The following is a 21670-nucleotide window of genomic DNA, read 5'->3' on the forward strand; positions in this document are numbered from 1 at the left end:
CATAACCTTCTATTACTTTATTGCTCTGGGAGCTGGAAATAAGCTGAGCAAATTAGTTCTAAAATTTCAATAAATAAATTTTAAATAAAAGCCTAAGTACTATACCTGTGGAGAAGATGAACGATCATTTATATTATTGTAATTATTTATGCCTCTCTCCATGATTTAGTCCCAGCTACGTAGGCTACCATATTATACCTTACCATCCTTACTGCCTAGCACTACACCTAATACAGAGAAATGGAAAAATAGAGCTGATAAACATTTTGAGTAAAAGAATTTTCAAATTCCTGACCAAATTAAAGAGAGCATCAGTACAGTTACACAAAGGCTTAGAATACTTAGATTTTAAGACTAACTGTGCAATGAATTAGTTGTATGACATTGGACAGATCATTTGGCCTGCCTTGGTTTTACTTTTTTCATTAGCAACATAAGATAGCTATACCACACAGTCTTTACATATCTCATGTATCATACATTTAAAGATTCTTTATCATCTATTCTGATTACTAATAATCTTTTCCCTTAAATAAGTAAGATTATAAAATAAGTCAGCTCCAGAGAGGCATTTTGATTAAATCCTGATCCAGTGGCAAATACTGTAGGTCCACTTTTACTGAAAAGGAGGGTTATAAAGGGTGGTGGCAAGAAGCAAAGGTTCAATTTTAAAATTTCCCATACTGGCCCAATCCCCTCATTTTACCTATAAATCACAGGCTCCAGCTGGATATAAACTGAATGTTAAATTTCATAAAGGTAGAGGGGTGGGAACAGTGATGTGTCTCGGGCAGCTGGAGGACAACCTTGTGACATCTATGGTAAAATATGGAAGAATGACAAGAGATAAAGAAATGGGATGATATTGCTGATAAACTCTATCTACCTTTCAACTTCACCTCCAGAACACTCTGGTAGAGAGAAAACATGAAACAGTCAGTGAATAAATGAACCCTGCTCAGTTTTTCTACCATACTTTGTTTACATGTAGAACAGATACTGAGACAGATACTGAAATCTCACTAACATCAAAAAGCATTTTAAACATTTATTCCTTGGATATGTATTAAAACAAAAACTGAGTACACACTGTACACTTAGCATTGTGCTAAGGCACATGAAAGACCAAGATTACTCAGACACATTTTCTACCTCCAAGTGTTGAGACTAGTTAAACGGAAAAACAAGTAAATAAACCATAAAATGCAGCCTAATTACTACTTTAAAGTGAGTATAAGATATCACTTGGGCACAAAGAAGGAATTGACTAATTTTTTTCCAGGAAAGTAACCTTTAAGCCAAGTGGAAAATAATATAGACAAAATGATGAGGTTGACAGAGAGCAAACTCCAGGCCAAGGGAACAGCTTGTGTGAAGTCATGGAAGCATGAAGCTAAGTGTATTCAATTACTTCAATTATTAAAGCATTTGTGGAATAAAAGAGTCAAAGAATGAGACCTGAAAGTAAACTAGGAAGACTTTGTCACAGAGGACTTTCATTTTGCGCCACTATAAGCAGGAACGGGACTTCCTAATGAGCATATGGGGAACACTGAAGAATTTTAAGCAAGGTATTAATATGATCAAGAGAAGAAGAGAATGCTCTGTCAGCCATTCTGTAATAGGAATCAACAGGATTTGGTGACTGATCACTTAAAGGTGGGACAGAATGGTGCATAAGGCAAAAAAAGAGTCCAGAAAGATGCACATACCATTAATGTTACCATTTCAGTAATAGTGGCTCCATTTAGAGGAACGGGAAAAGAGAGGGGAGCAGGTTTAGGGGAAAATGCAACAAATATATTTTGGTAAATGTGATGTCTTGGAGGCCTGTGCAAGCTTCAGGTATAGTCAGAAACAAAGGATTAGAGTTTAGGGTAATGTTGCCAGCAGGAGATAAAAAATTGAAAGTCATCGTTCTAATGAAAACAATGTGAAGTGCTGAAGTCATCTTGGAAAACAATGAAACATGAAATGAGATGAGAGCTGAGAAAAGAATTCTGGAAAACTATGAAACTTCTCAATTTGTAAGTTTTCAGATTATGAACAAAACCATAAACAGAGAAAAAAAAAAAAAAAAAAAAAAAAAAACCACTGACTTTCTCTGCTATCAACAGATGGAGTTACAATTTTCTTGAGATTACCACTTCGCAACTCTCCCAGTAACTTTTAGTTACATATTATACTCCTAGAAGTAGAGATTCTGAAGGAACATCTAAGTGCAAATAAGTAACAAAAGAGAGGTAGGATGTAAAGCAGAAAAGAACTGCAAAGCACCATGAAAGCCAAAAGAAGACAACATTCTTTGAAAGAAAAAAGTGATCATTACGAGCATACCTTCATTCAGTAAATGGACAATCTACAAAGTAGTACAAATTCTAAGCAATAAAAAATACAATAGTGAACAAAACACAGCCCATGTCCTCTAAGAGCTTGCAGCAAATGCTACAGCAAAATCAAGATAAAAACTAAACATTTGCCTTTTGGCATGGATTTTTACAAGACTACAAATGACCTAGAGGTATAATGAGCTCAGGCACTAGACTACAGTGGGTAGACAACTGCAGGAAGAGTGAGGAAGAGGAAACAACAGGTAATAAGGTTCTCCTCAGGAATCTCACCTGAGAACAAGACAGAAATAAGACAGCAGAAAGAGGGCATTAAGAAAATAACTTTCAAACATGCATAACATCACATCAAGAGAATTAAGAGACACATGGACTCTAGGAGCTTACAATATAAAGAGTCTGACATAGACAAATACACGTAAGACAGAGAAGAATAACATTTTAAATTGATTCCATAATACTTTCTACAAGAGACAGAGGTCTAAATTATTAAAATTATATTCCAATGTTATTAATTTTGATTAATAATGATTCTCTTATCACAATTTGGTTTAAGTCAAGTTGAAATCAGAAGAAAATCCTGAGGATCAAAGAAATTCAATCACCTCCCCCCATCGAAGAAAGGAAAATGAAGGAGATATTTTGATGCAATTGGGTATTAAAGATATGTATGGGACCAGTTACCTGGTAAAGGGAGATGCATAGACTATTTTAGTACTGGGTTTACTGGCCCCTTCAAGAGATGTTAGAGAGAAGTCAGAAAGTGTTGGGCGTGGGGAGAGATGTCAAAGAAGTAAATAAGTATTCTCAGTACTTACTAGAAAAAAATAGGGTGATTTATGTAGGTCCAGTTGACATAAGTCTGTGTCACTTTCATCATCCCAGCTGGTTCAACGTATTTCAAAATAGCATATGACATGAACTATATCCATACCAGGAGAAAAAGAAAGATCTCATCCATGTCTAGCTAACATTATAGAGGCAAGATGGCAAGCAGAAAGCAGTGTATGACCTAATAAAATTACCTCATACTGGTGTCTAAAATTCTCATTTTTGTAGTAGCAATTTGTAAAACTTATAACAAAGATTGGAAATCTTATGTAATTTTACTAAACATAATAACTACATGTACTCATAAATATTTGCTTAATGAGAGGAAAACAGTCTTATCATCTTGGGACCATCAGGGAACTGCTACCAGAAATGCACCTCCTAATCTACTGCACAAGAAAAACATAGAAACAATTCCATCTTTAACCAACCAACACACTCTCATACTACATTTTTCTTAAAAAAAAAAAAGTGTTCAAAATAAACTTCAAAAATAACTGAGTATGCCATCAATCTTTAAAAAAACAAACAAGATCCTCTATTAATTATTTTTTTGAGACCTATAGAAGAAGGAATAACTAAAATGAGGAAATAATGAATTAAGTTTTCTTTTTTAACAAAAGGGCTTCTATGTTATGGGATCTGGCAAAACTAGAGAGAGAGATTTATATATCTATTCCTACTTCCTTCTCTTCCCAACCCCCAAACTTGTATACAAACCTAGTGTTATTCAAGATAACAGCATATAGCCATAATTCTACAGTTGCATGGACAGAGCTTGGAAAATTAGGTCAAAAGCTTGCCACCGGGACTCCAATCATCTGTCTGGCAAGTTTGTATGACTTCCTCCTCCCTGGGATTCTCTTATACACTGCCCAAAAGGCAAGATAAGGGAAAGGTTATCAGGACTTTCTATAATAGCTACAAAAAGATTTGGTTCACATCACTAACAATGTGGGAAAACTCAGGCACTTTTATCCTTCTACAGTCAACATAGCAATCAGTGCTTCGATAAATATTTATTGAGAACCTTCTTTGCACAGAAATTCTCTCTTTTAAAGTTCAATGCCAATCATGGCCCAACCTATACATGCCAACTTACAACTTGAAAGAAATTCTTGATCCTGTTTCCAAACAATTAAGCTCTTTGCAATGCAAATAAAGATGTTTTTTGAAATAGATCGTTATGAATCTTTCATTCTTAGTAGCTAACTAGAACCACATGAGCCAAACACATTGTGGGGATCATTTCAATGGTGTGTAATTTGAGAGGTGTGTCAGAAAGTGCTTTGCTCCACTAAAGGAGTATACATTTTTCTCTTGTAAGTAAAATACAAAGGCAATGTTGCTTCATACAGCATACAGTTGCTTCATAAAGTTACCCACATTCCAAATTCAAGATAAGAAATATTTCCCCTTCTCCAAAGATTAACACTTTACAACCAGCCTTAAGTCTTCAGCATGACTTCATTTTACAAATAACAATTTCTTCATTCCTAAAAATTTCCAAGAACAAAATATTGAATAGTGTCTATAAAAATAACACAAACCATGCTTGTCTGATCTGATCTTAAATTAACCTTAACTGCTGAGTATCTTTCAAAGGGAGTACTGTTGTATTATAATTTTTACCAAAGCTCTTCATAAATAAATCTTACTGTAGTGGAATTATTGTAAAATGACTCATAATTTCAAAGTACTTATAAATCTACAATATCACTACATGTAAAAATTATAATACAAAATATGACTATCTTCACTCTCTTAGAAGTTAGAAAGGAGGAGGAAGAGAAGGTGAGAAAAGTTATTATTTTCCATATTTTTACCATTTACCTAGAATCTGATTGCTTAAGTTTTTATGGTTCTTTTAATTTAGGCTTCTGACATCTGTAAATTCAGTAAGGATATAAATCTTATCTGCTGTCTCAATTGCAGCATCTTTATTATTTAGTAATACATCTAACACTTAATAGGCGTTTACTTAGTATTTCCTTTTTTTTTTACTTCTTTATTGACATATAAATTCCACTAACTGAAACAAGCTATTTTCTATTAAATAAAGCTGTCTATGTCCAAGACTATTAGATGAAGAAATTAAAGTGAGTTGAATTAAACCAATGACTCTGCTAACAGTTTAGCCAAATCCCTAATCTCATATAACTAACTCATATATACATATCACAAGAAGAATTGCCAGAGAAAGTAGAAATGGATCAAACAAGCTCTATCACCAGTACAACAAACAAAACTCACCATCACATACAAAGGACAGTTCCAAATGCATTTTGTTGTATTAAGTATTCATTTGTGTACACGTTCTTCTTGCACAATTTTCTTTTAAAAGAAATTTCAAAAAAAAAAAGAAAAAGAAAAAGAAATTTCACCCCAGTATTATCCTTCCCAATGATTGCTAGGGTTGACAGCAAAACCTTGCTAAGAGTAATTAGAGAGGGAGGAATAGGAAGCTGAAAGATCACAGCTAGAAGTTTTTAGAAGTTCTTTCAGAAACAAAACCAAAAACACTCTGAGCTGAATTAGTTTCTTTGACCTTAAAAATTAAGCTATGTTCTCAAATCAATCCCTTGCAAAAATCTATAGGCTCTTGTCCTCCATTGGAAAAAAAGAAAAACTCAGCAGGCTTGGATCAGCTACCTAATCTAAAAAGCTTTCCCTCACATTCATGTCCGTTCTCTCAAGAATATGTAACTACATCAGCCTCCACACAGAGCAAGCATTTGTTACACCTAATGTCTAAGATCCAATTAATGTCCACATTAGTCTAACAGAATCAATGCTAGCTAAAAGCTCTAGCTGTCAAATCTTGCAATATTAAGAATGTCTGTCTTTTATTTTGTGTTTGAGTAAATATTTAATATATATTTCTATTACATAATACATTGTTACAATATATATATAAACAGAGTTTCCCCAGATGCAGCTGATCAACAGCAAAGTGATGGTCAAAATGGTTTATATGTTCCTGTGAAATTTTAGTGTTTCTACTTTTGTCACACCAAACTATCTCTATGATCAGATACTACCATCACTAGTTTTCCCAATCATTTTACTACTTGATCCATTAGTATGGAATCTTTCTTTCAGTTTGATCATATAAGTACTTTTAAAAACCACAAATACAAAACAAAATATAACTAGTACCATTAGGTTAAGTTATCCCCTATTGTCAGGTCTTCTATTCTATAATAAATATCTCCCAAATTTATACTTCAATTATTTCCATTAACTACATGGCAGAGTGAGAAAAAAGAAATAACTACTAGTAACAGATGTAGGTGAAGGGCAGGAAGTCTTGGAGGTAAGACAGAGACTTTTATTCCAGTTCCAAGACTCTTTAGAAAGCCATGGAGTATTCCATTGTAAAATTATTTTTTATATTATATGACTTTACTTGAGATATATTTGAACTCAAATTCTAAAATTCCCTACGGTGTTAAGGAGCTCCTACAAAACAAAATGTAAAAAAGGAAGAAAAAAAGAAAAAGAAAGAAAGAGAGAGAGAGAGGGAAAGAGGGGAAAGCCAGTAGCATATATTCTAATATACAAACAAAACCATAGTGGGTCTTCCCTAATTACTATAAAAACTGGTGTTAAAATGTATTGCAGCTGAAGTTAATCACTGTTAATGTATTCAGTCTGGACAGGATTTCATTATCTTTATAATGAGACTTACTACTTCCAAAATAATCTATTTACTACCCAAATAAGATGAAGGTGATGAGGCCTTGAATCACTCCTTTGTTTCAAACTCTCTAGCAGCCTAAACTTAACCTTCACTGTCATAACCGCCATGAATGCCCCCTTTTATTCAGACTTCAGTCTCCATGACTGAGATCTCACCAGGCAGTGAGAAAAAGTTACAGCAGTAACTGGAAAGATAGCAAAGTAATGAAAGATACATGTTTCAACTAAGTCATCTGAGGACTGAAAAAAAAAAAAAGCTATCAGACACTGGGGCTAGAGGATGGGGTAAAACAAGGATGAGAGAAGCAAGATGGAGAAGGCCTATCAAGGGAAAAACCCACATGGTCATTTACCTGCTTCAGAATCTTTATGACTATTTTCTTCATGAGACCATAGAAGGTAATGAGTCTTAAGATAGCTTTGAAATATGTGAAACACGGCCAAGCGCATAGATCTTATAATAAATGGTGCTAAAACTTTTTGTTTCAATTATATGGATAAGAAACATTTAAAAAAAATTAAATAATATGAAAAGAAAAGTTGAAGCTTTGAACATTCTGTAATTCTACAAAGATAGCAAATATACCAATATACAAACAATATAGAACTGATCATTCCTAAATTTAAATGAGGTTTTAATTTTTTACACAATTTTGTTTTATTATTCTTTACACATTATTATTTAAGCTTGGCTATCATGGATCGGTCATTTAAAAATCGAAGAGATGAGGGGTACCTGGGTGGCTCAGCCATTAAGCACCCAACTCCTGACTTCCATTCAGGTCAGGATCTCAGGGTCATTAGATGAAGCCCTACACAGGGTTCCTCACTCAGCACAGTCTGCTTGTCCCTCTCTGACCCCGCCTTCCCTGCCCTACCCCCTGCCTGTGCTCTCTCATACAAAATAAATAAAGTCTTTAAAAATAAAAGAGATGAAACATTAAATAAATCTGTGAATTAATGTAAATCTATTTAAAATCTTTAGAGGGCTCCTTTCCTCAATAATTAACCATACCTCTTTCATATAAATTCTTTAGACATACATATTGATTCCCCACCTTTACATGCATGAGCATCATGTGAAAAACGCTACAAGACTTGTCCCAATGACTAGATTTTTATCACAGAAAGAATTCTGTTGCTTTTAAACTATTCGGAACCGAACAAGGCCCCAAAAAAGAATGAAATAAAATTACTACCAATAAAATTAATGTCTTCTCTTGACTAAAATGATCCTGAGATATAAAAATAAATAAATAAATAACACGAGTTGTGGTATACAGTCCTGAAAAACAAGATTATACACCACAAGTTTTAAGAGCGAAGATAAACATGCTAAAATAAACAACTGAACCTAAAGATAGGGTTTCTAATCAATATTTTTTCTATATTAAAAAGTAATATTTTAAAATCCCAATATATGGTTGGTCATTTAACAGTTAAAGTTTTGAAAATACGCTGGAAAGGAAATTGGAAACTACCTACACACATACGTACAAACACAAGCTGAGCAGCATGCTATTGGAGGAAGGGGGGCAACTATACAGATATATAGTAATGTTCTATTTTCCTCCGTTTATCAAAGCTAAATGCATATTCTCTAACATCACAAGTATATCTTTCTTCAAATTTAAAAGTCAACATATTCAAAATCACCTTACTGTATGTTCATGTCTAAAGATAGCATTAACTTCAAATGTCAAAATTATTATAGAAGACTAAACATTGTATTCAAGGACTTCAACGACAAATTTCACATATACTTTTCTTTACAGATTTGTTTCACTACTTGCACTTTTAAAGATTTTATTTATTTATTTGACAGAGAGAGAGGCAGGCAGAGAGAGAGAGAGAGAGGGAAGCAGGCTCCCTGCTGAGCAGAGAGCCCGATATGGGACTCGATCCCAGGACCCTGAGATCATGACCTGAGCCGAAGGCAGCGGCTTAACCCGCTGAGCCACCCAGGCGCCCCTCACTACTTGCACTTTTAAAATATTTTATTTTCTAGTGAAAAATAGAAACAATTACAATATTACAAAATATTACAAAAACTATAATCAGCAAAAAATTTTACAGTGTTTAATGATCACAAACTTTATATTTCAGAACTAGAAACATTCTATTGTTGCACTAAGCAAATAAATAATATACCAATAATACACATGTATTTCTAAATAAATAATATACCAATAATACACGTGTATTTCTAGAATAAGGAATAATATTCTAATAGTAATATTCTAAAAGAAATATAACATTTTAGTGGTGCTAATCAAAGACTTTCTAAATAAAATGAAATTCATATCAATAGCCTTTAAGAGGGATTTAAAAAATGTGTTTTCCCTTTTTTTTTTTTAACTTTTTTGGTTATTGTCCAAGAATAGCTGATATACAATATTTTATTAGTTTCAGGTATATAACATAGTGATTCAATATTTACATACATTATGAAATAATCACCACAGTAAGCCTAGTTACCATTCATTACCATATCCAGTTATTACAATATTACTATTTCCTATGCTGTACCTTTTATCCTCATGACTTCTTTTATAACTAGAAATTTATACCTCTTAATCCCCTTCATCTTTTTGCCCATACTCCCATTACATACGCCCCTCTGGCAACCACCAGTTTGTTTTCTGTACTTAGGAGACTGTTTCTGTTTTGTTTGTTCCTTTGTTCTCTAGATTCCACATTTAAGGGAAACCATACAGTATTTGTCTTTCTCTGCTTTATATCACTTATAGAATATCCTTTAGGTCTATCCACAATGACACAAGTGTCAAGATTTCATTCTTTTTTATGGCTGATTAATATTCCTGTGTGTGTGTGTGTGTGTGTGTGTGCGCGCGCGCGCGCGCACTGTATCATCTTTATTCGTTCATCATTCATCTATTGACAGCCACTTAGGTTGCTTCCATATCTTGGCTACTGTAAGCAAAGCTGCAAAGAACATATGAGTACATACTCATGTTTTCATTTTCTTCAAATAAAATAGAATTCCTTGATCATAATGTATTTCTATTTTTAATTATTTTAGGAAGCTCCATACTGTTTTTCCATAGTTGCTGAACTAATTTAAATTCCTTCCACAGTGTTTGAGGATTGATTCCCTTTTCTCCACATCTTTGCCAACATTTATTACTTTTTATCTTTTTGATACCAGCCATCTGACAGGTGTGAAGTGATACCTTACTGTGGTTTTAATTTGCATTTCCCTGATGATGAGTCTATGAGTGATGATGTAGAGCATTGTTTCATGTGTCTGTTGGACACATGTCTTGTCTACTTTGGAAAAATGTCTATACAGGTCCTCTGTCCTTTATTTATTTGGATTTGGGGGGGGGGGGGTTCTGCTGTTGAGTTGTATTTTTTTAAAAAACACTTTATTTACTTGAGAGACAGAGAGAGATAGCATGCATGAGCCAGGGGCCAGGTGTCGGGGGTGGGAGGGAGCAGAGGGAGAAGGAGACTTCCCACTGAGCAAGGAGCCTGATTCAGAGCTCAATCCCAGGACCCCGGGATCATGACCTGAGCTGAAGGCAGGTTTTTAACAGACTGACCCACCCAGGCACCCAGGGTTGAATTGTACTAAGTTCTTTATATTTTTGGATATTAAGCCTTTATTGAACATAGCATTTGCAAATATCCCTTCCATTCAGTAGGTTGCCTTTCCATTTTATTGGTTTCCTTTACTATGCAAAAGCTTTGTAGTTTGATGTGGTACCACCTGTTTATTTTTGCTTTTGTTGCCCTTCCTTGAGAAGAGACAAATCCAAAAAAAATGTTGCTCCGACTGAGGTCCAAGAGCTTACCGCCTAGGTTCTCTTTTAAGAGTTTTATAGTTTCAGATCTTACATTTAGCTCTTTAGTCCATTTTGAGTTTATTTTTGCATATGGTATAAAAAGATAGTCCAGTTTCATTCTTTTGCAGGTAGCTGTCCAATTTTTCCAACACCACCTACTGAAGAGACTGTCTTTTCCCAACTATATATCCTTGCCTCCTTTGTTATAGATTGACCATATGAGTGTGGGTTGATTTCTGCGCTGTCTTTTCTGTTCCACTGGTCTCTTTTTGTGCTAATACCACACTACTTGAGTATGACAGCTTTGCAGTACAGTTTGAAATCAGGGAATGTGATACCTTCAGCTTTGTTCTTTCTCAAAGTTGCTTTGGTCATTAAGGATCTATTGCGGATCCATACAAATTTTAAGATTTATTTCTTCTAGTTCTGTGGAAAATGCTATTGGTGTTTTGATGAGAACTGCAGTGAATCTTAAGATTGCTTTGAGTGGTATGGACATTTAATGGGCATTAATCTTCTAATCCATGAATATGGGATGTCCTTCCATTTGTTTGTTTAACTTCTTTTATCAGTGCTTTGTAGTTTTCATTATACAAGTCGTTCACCTCCTTAGTTCATTACTAAGTACTTTGTTCTTTTTGTTGCTATTGTAAATGGAATTGCTTTTCTCGTTTCCTTTTCAGACAGCTTGATGTTAGTATATGGAAATCGAACTAGTTTTTGTCTATTGATTTTGTATCCTGCAATCTTACTGAACTTGTTTATTAGTTCTAAGTTTTTTTATCGAGTCTTTGGGTTTTTCCATATATAGTAAGTATAGCAGCATGCTATCTACAAATAGTGAATTTTACTTCTTCTTTTCCAATTTTCTTGTCTGAACATTGTGGCCAGACTTCCAGTACTATGTTGAATAAAAGTGGTGAAAATAGGCAACCTTGTCTTATTCCTGATCTTAGAAGAAACGGTTTCAGTTTTTCCAAAGTTCGGTATCATGTTAGCTGTGAGTCTGTCATATAGGGTCTTCATAAGGTTGAGGTATGTTCCCTCCTAATAAAGTGTTTATCATAAATGTACATTGAATTTTGTCAAATGCTTTTACTGCTTCTAATGAGTTGATCACGTTAATTCTTACTCTTCATTTTGTTAATGTGGTTTGTCACACTGACTAATTTGCAGATATTGAAATATCTTTGAATCCCCAGAATAAATCCCGGTATAGGATCCTTTCAATGTATTATCAAATTCGGATTGCTAATATTTTGTTGAGGATTTCTGCATTTATGTTCATCAGGGATACTGGTCTGTAATTTTCTTTTTTTGTAGTGTCTTTATCAGGTTTTCATATCAGACTAATGCTGAACTTAGAGAACGTATTTGGAAACACTTCTTCCTCTTAAAACTTTTTGGAACAGTTTGAGAAGGATAGGTATTAACTCTTCTTTAAATGTTTGGTAAAATGTAACTGTGAAATAGTCTGGTTCTGGACTTTCACCACTCTCTTTATTTTCTATTTTCTCATTTATTTTCTATTTTGTCTTTCCTTTTTCTCTTCTCCCCTTATATTAAAAACATGATTTTTCAGCTGTAGAACTCTAACCCCCAACAAGCACATAATTCATACAATTAACAAATTATTTTAGTATATTGCTAAGTATTATGTTCAGGTTCTATTCAGAAACCATTCATGGCTCTTAGAATTCTGGATTGGCTCAAACCGGACTAGATGGTGCCTTTATAGGATGTTACATTTCTAATATTGCTATGCTACTAAATATAAGCATGGCTTGAGACAGAACCTCTGATTTTACCCCAAAACACACAAGTCCTCTTTCTTAATAAAAATCACTTGAGTATCATAGGACTGGGGGAAAACAAAAAACAAAAAACAAGAATTTATCTACTATATAAAGGACTATATTTAGAAAGTCATAGGATTAGAAGAGGAGATTCATGCAATTAAAACAGGTTTGGAGGGCGCCTGGGTGGCTCAGTGGGTTAAAGCCTCCGCCTTCGGCTCAGGTCATGATCCCAGGGTCCTGGGATCGAGTCCCGCATCAGGCTCTCTGCTCAGCTTGGAGCCTGTTTCCTCCTCTCTCTCTGCCTGCTTCTCTGCCTACTTGTGATCTCCGTCTGTCAAATAAGTAAATAAAATCTTTAAAAAAAAAAACAACAACAACCAGGTTTGGGATCTTTATCCTCTCCTATTATGATGCAATGAATACTGTATTGCATTGTTACTACAAAAATGAAAAATAACTGATTATTCAGTTCTTTCTAATATCCCTATAGGCTCTGTGAGAATGTGCAGAATTTCCCATTACTCCTGTCATGTCTACCATTCTTCAAATCAAACATATTCATCTTTCTGCCTGGAATGCCCCAGAGTCCCTCCTCATACTCTTATTCTTGGCCTCAAAAATTCATTCTACAAAACCCAAATGTCACATTCTTCAGTAAAGATTTTTCTGATTCCTCAGCCACAGTGGGCCTCTCCTTTTGTCTATGTGATGAGATATAAATATAATTTTTGTTCATTTAACCTACCCCCAACAACTGTGTCAAATAGGTACTATTATTGTTTCCACTTCCTAGATAAGAAAACTAAGGCAGATAAAGTCTTTCTGATTTCAAAGTCCATTGCTTGCTTGCTTGTTCATTTAATGCATACATTCATGAGTTCTATACTCTATTAAAATGATTGTCCCATTCTCTGGGTTCCCTGAAGACAGAAAGCAGAGATCCTGTCTCATCCATCTTTGTATTCCCAGGGTCTGGCACAGAACAGATACTCCAGAAATGCTCAATAAATGATGAATGAATGAATAAATGAAAGGTAACAATGTTCAACTTACTCTGGGAGGAAAATCCTTCCCCTTCTAAATGTTCTTCCATAAAGAGTATGCTAGTAAGTGCTTATTTCTTTCAGAAAACATTTTGTGTGTATCATATACGACATATATGACACATTTAAGCTGTGCTTAAAGATAACTGAGTTTAGTTCCCTGCCCTCAAGAAACTTACAATTTAGTGGGGGAAAGGTATAAACAATTAGCTACTTTTACTATTATGCGTTTTATTTTTCCTAAGCCCCACAAGTTCCTCTCTTTTTTATTATTTTTTTTTAAGATTTTATTTATTTATTTGAGAGAGAGAGAGCATGAGAGGGGACAAAGTCAGAGAGAGAAGCAGACTCCCCGCGGAGCTGGAAGCCTGAAGCAGGACTCCATCCCAGCACTCCAGGATCATGACCTGAGCCAAAAGCAGTTGCTCAACCAAGTGAGCCACCCAGGCACCCAAGTTCCTCTCTTTAAAGGAACTTCGTTCTTTATAACCATTTTCCAATAATTCACACCTCTGAGCCACTAAGATGCAGATCAGACAACAAGAAAAAAAGAAAAAGGTTAAAAGAACCTCCATGTATCTCAAAAACAAAATTTTTGAGCCATTCTCATTTCACCCAGTAGTCATTTAAGACATGTACAAATTTTCTTTTTTTTTCTTTTTTTTTTTTTTTAAAGATTGTATTTATTTATCGGGGTGGGGGTAGAAAGCAAGCACAGGCAGACAGAATGGCAGGCAGAGGCAGAGGGAGAAGCTGGCTCCCTGCCGAACAAGGAGCCCGATGTGGGACTCGATCCCAGGACGCTGGGATCATGACCTGAGCCGAAGGCAGGTGCTTAACCAACTGAGCCACCCAGGCGTCCCAAGACATGTACAAATTTTAAAGAAAAGAATAAAATCAAGGACATATGATACTAACTATCCTTGCCCTTTTTCTTTTATGAGAGATCACACAACCAACTGGAAAGTTTTGGAATCAAAAAGATCAAAGTTCCCATCCAAACTCTGTCTCTTTCTCTCTATATGGATCACCGACAAGTCACTTTATCTTTCTGAACACATTTCTTACCTGTAATATGCAAAAAGGAAAACTGCCTTAAAGAGCTTTTGTAAGAGTTTAAAAAGATAACGTATGTAACACCTGCCACACCAAAGCTGCTACTTTCACTATGTCAAATCTCACCAGATTCTTTTTGGAAGCTAATGGTTCTATCTATAGCATAACAATATTAAAAATTATGGTCCCAATGTCATTAACTGTGTTACTGACATATCAAAAGAAAGGTACTTTTTAAAAAAGCTACTTCTTTCTGGCAAGAAGAGTGGCATGGGATAAGAGTCAAGACCATAGAGTTATATATCAAGTTTCTAGATGGTAAATATATCATCTGCCTCTTCTCAGCATACACCTTGCAATACCCTTATTTCGGATACTCTTTGTGAAATAGAAAACCTTAATAATTATTTCTTATGTCTAGATCTGAAAGAATTGATAGATATCACTCTGTATTAACAATTCCATCTTCTGGGCACCTGGTGGCTCATCGGTTAACTGTCTATTTGCCTTTGGCTCACGTCATGATCTCAGGGTCCTGGGACAGAGCCCAGCATCAGGCTCCCTGCTTAGTGGGGAGCCTGCTTCTCCCTCTCCCTCCTCCTTGTGCTATCAAATAAATAAATACAATATTTTTTAAATAAAAAACAAATAAAATCTTTTATTTAAAAAAAAAATTCCATCTTCCACAAATGCCAGGAACAAATCTCAACACACAGTCTATACGTATTACTACATTTTAGGTTCCGAGTCACTTCTCAACTGTTTTCTTTAAGCAATTTTGCAGAAGGCTTTTAAAAATCAAATAAAAACACTTTCTTTTCAATCCTAATCCCAATTTATAATCTAGTTGACTTAAAAATTTCATTTACTTGGTACTGGTACAACTGAAAAAAGAGAATCTAGACACAGACTTTACACTTTTCATAAAAATTAACTAAAAATGGGTCAAAGACCTAAAAGTAAAATTATACTCCTAAAAAAAAAAAAAAGGATAAAATCTAGATAGCCTTGAATTTGGCAATGAGTTTTTAAAACTGCAACACCAAAAATTTATCCATAAAATTGACAAGTTGGATTTCATTAAAATTAAAAACATTTGCCCTGAAAAGACACTGTTAAGAGAATAAAAAGAAAAGCCAGAATAGAAGAAGATATCAGCAAAATACATATCTGATAAAATGATGATATGAAAAAGATACAAAGAATTCTTAAAACAATAAGAAAACTGACAACCCTATTAACAAATGGGCAAAAGTTCAGAACAGATAACTCCCCAAGGAAAATATACAGAATACAACAGCATATGAAAAGATGTTTAACACTAAATGTCATTAAGGAATGGCAAATTAAAGCAACAATGAGATATTATTATACCTACTAGAATACATAAAATCCATAAAAATGACAATATCCAAAATTGACAAGGAGAAGAAACAGGAGCTTGCGTTAATTGTTGATGGGAATGAAAATGGCACAGGCACTCTGGAAAACAGTTTGGCAAAATCATATAAAGCTAACAACAATCTTATCATATGATCCAGCAATCATGTTCCTAGGTATTTACCCAAATAATGTGAAATCTTTTAGTCTACGCAAAAACTTGCGCATGAATATTTGTAGCAGCTTTGTTTATAGTTGCACAAAACTGGAAGTAACAAAGATGTCCATCGATAAATGAATAGATACACAAACTGTGATAACACCCATAAATTGGAAAATTACCAAGTAATAAAAAGAAATGAGCTATCAAATCACAAGAAGACATAACGAACCTTAAATGCATATCCATAAGTGAAAGAAGCCAGTCTGACAAGGCTGCATGATTCCCATTATATGATGTCTGGAAAAGGCAAAACTATAGGGACCATTTAAAAAAAAAATCATCAGTGATTGTGGGGGGAGGGGGGACAGAGGAGAGGGGGGATTAAGGGAGTGATAAATGAAGCACAGGGTTTTTTTTTTTAATGTATGATACTTTGATACTATAATAAAGGATACATGAAATGATACATTTTTCAAAACCCAGAGAACTTTATAGGACAAAGAGAGAACTTCAGTGTATGCGAACTTTTAAAAAATCATTTAGAAGGTTAGAAGGATCCCAGGATGGAACAAAAATTGTGACAAAAGGATCTGACACTATTATTAATGCGTGCAACTATCTCACTAAGTGGGATGGGGGAAAAGGAATGGAATCTAAACTAAAAGCAAAAGAAACTGTACATAAGAACTGTACTCTAGTTGATAAAGTTGTTTCCCACTCTCTGTAAAGAGAGCACAAGTTAGCAATTTCAATACTGGTATAAGTATATAAAAGGATTGACAATTAAGTAAATGGATGACGGGTGGTGAGAGCCAGGTTTCTTTTCATGGTTGGAATGAGTTTACAGATAAACAAGAGAAGGCCAGAATGACACAAGTGGTAATAGGGTAGGTAAGGTTGTAGATATCCATATGAACTCATATTTCCCTTAACATGGATACATATGATTATGTAGAGAAATATGTATAGATAGGTGTATATACAGGTTTTGCATACAAACATATGTTTCCTGCTCTATAGATAAGAGGATCTAGAGGCAATGACACCCCAGCAGCAACAAGAACTCAGCACCCAAATCTGGGCTTCTAATACTATTTCCCAAGAAGATTAAACAGATTCTTTCTGGCTGATTCTGGGACTGGGACAGGTAATGGAAATATAAAAAATGAGCCTGGAACATCTTTTAATGTCAGAAAGTAAGGAAATTATTAACAAACAAAAAAAAAACCCTCACATTGATGGAGACATGTCAAAGGGACACAAGAGCCAACTGAAGGAGCTCCCAATGGCCAGAGCTGAAACAACTTGAGCAACAAAATAAAGTAGTACTGGATTATAACCAAAAGTATATAATGTATATCCATGACTACAGACCAATATAAGTAAATGACTGAGTAAATACACAAATGGAGAGAAAAGAAAAATCTGCCGTGCAGAAGAATTCTAAATAATTTATATAGATACCCCACCCTCAGGGAGGAAAAGTAAAACTATTCACTCCTTAAATGTGTGCTGTGCAAGATGACTTTCTTCTAAAAGTACAGCATAAAAAGAAGAGTAACTTTTCAGGGTAGAAACCTACCAAACACTAACTCGGGCAGGCGATCAAGATCATTATCAACAGTGATAAGTCATGCTGATAGCTCGTACCTTTTATATGATGTAATAAAAACAGCATTTTACTTCTGTGATCTTCCTTTCGAAAAACTACAAGTCCAGTCTGATCACGGCAACAAAGTCACACTAATTTCAGTAGAAGGTCATTCTACCCAATATCTCATCAATATTCCTCACAACCGTGAAGGTCATCAAAAACAAGGTCTACCAAGCTGTCACAGCCAAAAGGACCATAAGGAGACATGACAACTAAAGTGTAATATGGTATCTAAGACAGTAGAGTCCTGAAACAGAAAAAGGACATCCGATAAACACTGAGGAAAGCTAAATAAAGTGTGAATCTCAGTTAGTGATGACATACCAATACTGCTTCATTGTTTTTTTTCCAATACTGCTTCATTAATTATCACAAATACTAATGTAAGATGTAATAAGAGAGGAAATTGGGTAACATAGTATATAAGAAGTCACTGCCCTATCTTTATAATTTTTCTGTAAATCTAAAACTAGTCTAAAAGGAAAATATATTTTTTTAAATATTATCTAAGAATATATCTAGAAAACACTGCAGAGGGGTGCCTGGGTGGCTCAGTGGGTTAAGCCTCTGCTTTTGGCTCAGGTCATGATCTCAGGGTCCTGAGGATCAAGCCCCACATGGCATCCCGTCCAGCTCTTGGCTCAGCAGGGAGCCTGCTCCACACAACCCCCCACCCCCAGGCCTCTCTGCCTACTTGTGATCCCTCTCTCTGTCAAATAAATAAATAAAAATAAAATCTTTAGAAAACACTGCAGAAGCTGTACTGAAACACCGAGCACCTTTCCTGCATACATTAAAGTTAAAATGTTGACAACTATGTTGTTACAGAATTTTCCTTAAGAAAATATTTTCAATCACTAACAGCTGCAAACAATTTCATGCAGTAATTCCCAGCAGGGATGTACTATAGCTAAAGCACTTTAACTAAAATTCCACTTTTCCCCTTACATACCATTGCAGATGTCTGAAAGTTTATAACCTATCATTAACTTAGGTTGTTTTTGTGATGATCCAAATCTGTTTAATACAACTCACCAAAGCTAACTTAAATTTTACATAAATGAAATCAGTGCTAAAATACTCACCCATTAAAACTTTAAGCATTTAACGAGTGACCTTGAGAAAAACTATCATCTTTTATTGTGGATACCATATTCTCCTATACAAACCATGGTTTAAGTGAGCTCCTGCAGAATTAAAATGGGTAAATGAAGAAAACAGAAGAGTCAGCAGAAAAATAAAAAGCAGTGAGTGAACATGTATGCAGCATAGCTCAAGAAAAGGAAGGGTCTAGGATTTGGGGTCTATCAAATAAAAACTGAAAGCAAAAATACAAAATCTATGTTATAGCATGGAAAAGGATTAATAACTGAAAAGTATCAGCGTAGGTAAAAAATTGAAAAGAGGAAAAAATCAGAAATGAAAACAAAAGGCAATATTTTCATTTGACCTGAAACAAGCAAAGGGTTCAAAATTAGACATTAGACTCCTGATAGAAAACAATCCAGAATAAACCACGCTGAAGAATCACCCCAAATTCAACTTCAAGTATGGTCCCATCATTAATAAAAGGCTGAAAACTACTACTTACTGATATTCAATGGCATTGGAAAGTGGGAAGAAAAAAGATTTCAAAGAGAAGGTACCAAATATTGTGAACAGTGGTTATTTCAGAATGGTGGGATTAAAAGTTTTCTCTTTTTTTTCTTTTTTCTGCTGTGGATTGAATGACTTGTGGAATTTTAAAAAGCTTTAATCTATGAATTCTGCACTAAAGGCTTTCTATAAAATGTTATTACATTTGTGATACCCTTTAGTGGCAATTGTATAAAGCGCATTATTTTTCTAATTATAAGTCAAAGTGTGAACCCATGACCAAAATTTTTTGACACTAGCAACTTAAGAACTGTAACAATCTATCTGAAGAACTCCGATTCCAAACTGGAAATCTATGAGACAGGATGACACTGACTTTAATTTCAATGTCTACACGATCTACATGAAGTGTACCCTTTGCAAAACCCAAGTCCCTTCAGAATAGTATCCTCTCGGTACAAATAAATTAGAAGCAACACACAACACAACTAGTTTGCTGTCTGGGAATCCTAATTCTCCTATCCCGCAAAAGAATAAGAAAGCCAAAATCAAGTTGTTCCTATGCATCTGAAACCAAGTTTTATCTGAACTCTTAAAATATTACTATTCCTCTTATGAGACAAAAAAAAAAAAAATGAAATCTTCAAAAGAAATGCAGTAATGCCTTTCGTTAAAATACGTTTTGTAAAGGAGAATTCCAATTCTTAATGCTCTACGGCCCTAGACGTCTATGGTTTTCAAATCCTAATACCACAGGCGTCCTACCCCCAAAGAGATTCCAGCAGTACTATGGGTCTACGGGAAAAGAAGGATTTGAGAAACAATGCCAAGGAAGAGAACGATCCGCGCAAAGAATTCTGCACACAGATAATCCTCGAAAAGAAAGAAGAGTGACCACAGGAGAAGCGAACCGGCTCTTCATACGCGGAGAAGTCAACTCCAAAGGCGTTAGTTGACAAAGACACCAGAAAGGCCATCTTCCAAAAGTAGAATGGGGATTAAAGTGGAACAAACTAAGAACGGAAAGTCAACAGGAATCAGGAGTGACAACTGTTCAAAAACAAGCTCTCTTAATTTGAGAGGGTATGCGACGGTGGGACCTTGCCCCCAAACTCTCCATCTGCAAAGACCCCCTCCATCTGAGCGTGGGGAGGGTAGCTCTCGAAACCCCGAGCCTCCAAGACGCCGTGAGAACACCGCTCTCGTAGTCGCCCCACGGGCCAGACAGGCGCAGGTGTAGAGGTGCGGAAGCTCAGGTTACCAGGAAATATTACAAGGACACTGAGGATCTTCTCTGCCCGCCCCTCCCGGAGCCTCGGGCTCCGCGGGCGGCGCGGGGCGGCGGGCGGCCGAAGGTCGGCACCGGCTCGGCGGCGCTCCACGGCCGGGCGCACCGGCGCGCTCCGCAGCGGCGCCCCGGCACACCTGGCTCCCGACACCAGTTGAAAGCAGTCAAAGTCAATGGAAGCGGACGCGGCGCCTGGCACCGCTCCACCCGAGCACACAAAGGCGGATTTTTAAAAATCCAGTCGGAGTTCCAACAGCTGGACCCCCGGCCGGCGCCTTTCGCCCGAGGGGCTCTTACCTCGGATCCGCCCTCGGGGCCGTGGCTTTCCCCGGAGGCGCCTCGAGGCGGGACGAGGCAGGCGGCGGCCGGGAGAAAGCCCCCGACCGGGACCACGCCCTTCCAATCCCCCCGCGAGCCTCAAAGCGGCGGTCGGCGCCCGGCTGGAGAGCAGCGATCTCCCGGGCGAGCACAGCGCCGGTCTCGCGCTGGGCAAGACCGCCGCGCCCGCCGCCGCCTGTGAAGTCTGGAGCTGCCCGCCCGCTCACCCGCTCGCCGCCAAAGCCAGCCGCGCGCCGCGCATGCCCACTACCCCTGCTAGCAGCGAGCGAGAACGCGCGCGCGCGCCCCCGGCGCGGCCGGAGCTGGCTCCACTCTCCGGGTCTTGGCGGCAGCCGAGCCGCGGAGTATCTGGTCGACCCCAGCGCTGCAGGCGAACCCGGCGGTGGGGCCGAGTGGGTGGGAGTGGAGCGGGAGAAAAGAGGTCAGGGCGCCGGGCTAAGTTATCAAGGCCATCAAAGTCGGGCCAGGGTTCCTAGTTACGGACAGGTTTCGAGAAGTGCCCTAGCAGGACCGACTAGCAGCTGGGAGACGCGCGAAGGGGAGCAGAGCATGTGGAAAGGTTCACCCCCGGGCAAGGTTAATGCCCCTGGCCATGGGAGCGCCCAGTTACAGCGCCCCGGGACCTGGAGCACAGCTCCTGGGCACAAAGCTCGCCGCGCCCA

The 21670-nt window shown here is 36.8% G+C and overlaps 1 protein-coding gene across 2 annotated transcripts in view; it reads right to left on the minus strand.

Moving 5' to 3' along the window:
• Positions 1-21249, minus strand: part of EPS8 (epidermal growth factor receptor pathway substrate 8) — a 182212-nt gene extending 160963 nt beyond the window's left edge. For both annotated transcript variants that reach the window (XM_032347430.1, XM_032347429.1), the window contains exon 1: positions 20967-21249. The gene's annotated coding sequence lies outside the window, so the exon portion shown is untranslated. The remainder of the gene's footprint in view (positions 1-20966) is intronic.
• Positions 21250-21670: the final 421 nt, after the last annotated feature.

The sequence above is a fragment of the Mustela erminea genome, chromosome 6, assembly GCF_009829155.1.
Source record: "Mustela erminea isolate mMusErm1 chromosome 6, mMusErm1.Pri, whole genome shotgun sequence".
NCBI classification, from domain to species: Eukaryota; Metazoa; Chordata; class Mammalia; order Carnivora; family Mustelidae; genus Mustela; species Mustela erminea.